The sequence below is a fragment of the Oncorhynchus masou genome, chromosome 15 (assembly GCF_036934945.1).
Source record: "Oncorhynchus masou masou isolate Uvic2021 chromosome 15, UVic_Omas_1.1, whole genome shotgun sequence".
Lineage (NCBI taxonomy): Eukaryota > Metazoa > Chordata > Actinopteri > Salmoniformes > Salmonidae > Oncorhynchus > Oncorhynchus masou.
Window position 1 is genome coordinate 22943364 of NC_088226.1, and position 5179 is coordinate 22948542.

Below are 5179 nucleotides of genomic sequence, written 5' to 3' on the forward strand. Positions count from 1 at the left end.
AAGACGGTTAAATGCTCTACTAACAAAAAAGCTGTAAGCATTGTAAGTATATGCATGTCCCTTAAGGTCCTTGTGTAATTGTAATGTGATATTGTACCCCCTAGCTCGATTGTCCATTGTTTGTAATCTATGTATGCTTGTGTTCCCTCATGTGCTTTATGTATTGATTTGTTGTTAATAAAATAAAAAATACAAGCAGTGGGCTTTATTTCCGTGCTTTCAGGGCCCATAAATGCAATTGTTCAGAAAACGGGCGTGTTAAGAGATGTAATGAATTTTCAAATAAGTTAAAATTCTTTAGCTACGCTATTCTTACGAACCGCATAGCCTATCATTGCAGTAGTATACACCGTTATGTTAGCTTGACTATTAAGACAGCCTTTGATAAGTGGTATAGTCATAGTGCGTTCTCAGTGGGCATTGTTAAATTCACTGGCTATCTACTCCGATTTGCAGAGCACTCTCATCTGAGTGCATCAAACTGCAGATTAATTGATGAATTTACAAACGTAACACCCATTGAATATAACCGGTGTCAGTAAACGTCTGCAAAAAAAAATCGTAATTAAATTGTTGCCAGGACCACAGTTGCAGTCACCAATGCTCTGGATAACATGAAAACAGCCTAACCAGCTGTGCTAGGGTGAGTAAAATGGTCAGAGTGTGGTGTTCTCTCATTTGTGTCTGGAAGTAGCTAGCCAAAGTTAGCTTTGGTGATTGACTCTCACATCACCCCGCTCCTCCGCTCTCTCCACTGGCTTCCAGTTGAAGCTCGCATCCGCTACAAGACCATGGTGCTTGCCTACGGAGCTGTGAGGGGAACGGCACCGCAGTACCTCCAGGCTCTGATCAGGCCCTACACCCAAACAAGGGCACTGCGTTCATCCACCTCTGGCCTGCTCGCCTCCCTACCACTGAGGAAGTACAGTTCCCGCTCAGCCCAGTCAAAACTGTTCGCTGCTCTGGCCCCCAATGGTGGAACAAACTCCCTCACGACGCCAGGACAGCGGAGTCAATCACCACCTTCCGGAGACACCTGAAACCCCACCTCTTTAAGGAATACCTAGGATAGGATAAAGTAATCCTTCTCACCCCCCCCCTTAAATGATTTAGATGCACTATTGTAAAGTGGCTGTTCCACTGGATGTCATAAGGTGAATTCACCAATTTGTAAGTCGCTCTGGATAAGAGCGTCTGCCAAATGACTTAAATGTAATGTAAATGTAGAACGCCCGGATCAACCCGACTCCTCGGCCAGAGCGTCCGGTGTAGGCTCTGAATGCTCCGAGAGCAAAACGCTTTGAATATCCGAACGGACAATCTGACAACGCTCTGAATTTAGGAACGCCCAGAGCGTACTCTGGCACTCCAGATTTAATCTACAAACACATTCGAAATCGTACGAGGTCTAGCCACTAATTGGCTATGCTAACAAGCTAGCAATAGGTTGCATAGCAACAGTCAAAGCTATAGTTAGCTCAACTAACAGTTTACCGTTCTTTTACAGTATTCTCAAATGTAACCTTTATTTAACAAGGCAAGTCAGTTAAGAACATTTTTTTTTTAAATGACGGCCTACTCCAGCTAAACCCGGACGACGCTGGGCCCAATCATATCCCAATTACAGCAGTACTATAGTGACGCCGCTTGCACTGAGATGCAGTGCCTTAGTCCGCTGTGCCATTCGGGAGCCCTATGAACTGATAGTATGCAGTATGTACTCCTTAAGTATGTAGTATACAGTATTTTAGTATGTGTGTTCGAACACAGTTTAGGTCTTCTGGGGCAGTATGCATCAAGCCTCTCAGAGTAAGACTGCCGATTTAGGATCAGTTTTGCCTTTTAGATCACATTGGATAACATTACATGGATGGGGAAGCTCCTCTCCCCAGCTTCCACTGATTTATACAGCCCCTGGTCTTTCCTGGCCTAGTATGTAAGGTATTGCCTCTACTCCAATTGTTTGAGAACAGGACCCTTTTTCCTAAAATGTAAGCCAAAACAGGCTCTATCTATCAGTTTGTCATAGCTACTATCTAGGTTCATTGTTTGTTGAAAAATTAGGAAGCTGCTTCAAATGTGGGTAATGGTCTTCAACATAGATAATCCTTGAAGTATGTGCCTTGCTTTCTGTTACTTTGATCAACTGTTCTAGGCTGAACCTCATTTAATAGCGTAATGCTTTTGTTATGAGTGCCATCAAAGTTTTGGAGACAATGCGACAAAGCCTCTTCAGACTGTTGGAAGTGGCAGTAGACTCATGCTTAAACCTGTGTTACAAAAAGGGCTGTGACATACTTGGCATTCCTTTTTTATTGTGAAATCACTTTTTGACAAAATTATGTGTCATGCCTAAAGTATAAGTTTGGGTGAGCATATAACGCGAATGTCTAGCATCCCAAAAGTTGCTTGTAACTCACAGACAACTTTAGCTTTTTTTCTAATGATCGACTTTGCAACTATTTACTACTTTTTAGCTACTTTGCAACTACTTAGCATGTTAGCTAACCCTTCCCATAACCCTTTAACGTAACTCCTAACCTAACTAACTTTAGCCACCTAGCTAACATTCCACCTAGCCACCAAGCTAAAGTTAGCCACAACAAATTTAAATTCGTAACATATATGTTTAGCAAATCGTAACATATTGTACTAATTGCAATTCGTAACTTATATTGTACGAATTACCATTCGTTTATTATAATACCAAATTGATGGACATTCACAAATGAATACATATCATACTAATTGGAGTATTCCCAAATATACTTTTACTATGTTACGTCTACCCCCCCCAGGTTGTTCTAAGTTACCTTATTTTAGCAGAAGGGCAAACAGGATTAAAATTGAATTTACTCTTTCCCCCTCATCCTTTCTCAGGGACTGATTTAGACCTGGGACACCAGGTGTGTGCAATTAATTGTCAGGTAGTACAGAAAACCAGCAGACTCCGGACCTCGTAGGGTAAGAGTTGAATACTCCTGCACTAGAGTGTGTAAGGCAAAACCTGAAAAGGCAACAGGCAAATACACACACACTGGAGAAAATCTGTGTTTTCAAATGGACACGGACATGTATAAGATAACTGGTTTCCAGATTTGGGAACGAAGAGAGTGCAGCCAATACCAGGTTAGTTATAGAATCTATTGCAGTGTTTTGATTAGGCAAAGCCTGTAATGTCCAGAAATGCTGGATAACAACATTCTTTGGTTATATCATATCTAGTGTAGCTAAAATCTATGGATGTTTTTTGCCATGGGGCAGAAAGAAACATGTTGCTGTTTTAGAGCTCAGTGATTCTTAAAAGATGCGACAATCTACCTTAATATTATCAAAATGTGAAGTTTATATTTTGACAGACGAACGTATCAGTTATTAACACCATGTAAAGGAAACACTCCTATTTTATAATTAAATGCAACTAAGTGGATTTATGTCAACTCCGTCAGACACCATAAAAGTCATTTCATTTGTACAATTATTGTCAAACAAGTGTTTAACCTCTTGATGCTATGGGGGCGCTATTTCATTTTTGGATGAAAAACGTTCCCGTTTTAAACAAGATATTTTGTCACAAAAAGATGCTTGACTATGCATATAATTGATAGCTTTTGAAAGAAAACACTCTGACGTGTCCATAACTACCAAGATATTTTCTGTGCGTGCCCTAGAACGTGAGCTTCAGGCAAAACCAAGATGAGACGGCATCCAGGAAATGAGCAGGATTTTTGAGGCTCTGTTTTCCATTGTCTCCTTATATGGCTGTGAATGCGAGAGGATTAAGTCTGCCCTTTCTGTCGTTTCCCCAAGATGTCTGCAGCATTGTGACGTATTTGTAGGCATATCATTGGAAGATTGACCATAAGAGACCACATTTACCAGGTGTCCGCCCGGTGTCCTGCGCCGAAATTGGTGCGCAAAAGTCAGCTGCAAGTATTTTTCCATGGAATTTAGAGAAGAATGCAAGCTTCCACAAACGATATATCAATGAAGAGATATGTGAAAAAACACCTTGAGGATTGATTCCAAACAACGTTTGCCATGTTTTGGTCGATATTATGGAGTTAATTCGGAAAAAGTTTGACGTTGTAGGTGACTGAATTTTCGGTTCGTTTCGGTAGCCAAATGCGATGTACAAAACGGAACGATTTCTCCTACACACAGACGCTTTCAGGAAAAACTGCGCATTTGGTATGTAACTGAGAGTCTCCTCATTGAAAACATCCGAAGCTCTTCAAAGGTAAATGATTTTATTTATTTGGTTATCTGGTTTTTGTGAAAATGTTGCGTGCTAAATGCTACTCAAAATGCTAAGCTAGCTTAGCATACTCTTACACAAATTAGTCAATTTCTATGGTTCAAAAGCATATTTTGAAAATCTGAGATGTCAGTGTTGTTAAGAAAAGGCTAAGCTTGAGAGCAGACGCATTATTTTCATTTTATTTGCGATTTTCAGAAATTGTTAACGTTGCGTTATGCTAATGAGCCTGAGGCTTTAGTCACGATCCCGGATCCGGGATGGGGAGTTTCAACAGGTTAAAGGCCTTGATTATTTAACGCTAACATTTAGATTATTCATTCATGTGTAATACAAATCTCCAAACATATTTTCGTTTTGTTTTATAGCTATATTAAATGCTCCAGGGCTAATTTAGTTAGTAATCTGGCATGGTTTTCTAGATTTTGAACATAAAAGAACAATTATAAAGCTAACCTTATCCCTTCGGTCCAGCACAGCAAATACATTCATTGTTGAAGCATATGTTGCAGAACAGTGATTACAATTTTTGTTCAGAATATTGACAACAAAATAAATCAATCTTAAAGGGGTTACTACCTCTGTAGAGATGGGAGAACCTTCCAGAAGGACAACCATCTCTGCACCAATCAGGCCTTTTTGGTAGAGTGGCCAGACGGAAGCCGCTTCTCAGTAAAAGGCACATGACAACCCACTTGGAGTTTACCAAAAGGCACCTGAGAGGCAAAATCTGACTAAACAAGATTGAACTCTGGCCTGAATGCCAAGCGTCACATCTGGAGGAAAGACCATCCCAGACAAAGTGGGGCAGCATCATGCTGGGTTTGGGACACCAGGATTCCAACAAAGACAGATCCTTGATGAAAAACTGCTCCCTAAGCATACATCCAAGACAACATCCAAGACAAGAGTGGCTTCAGG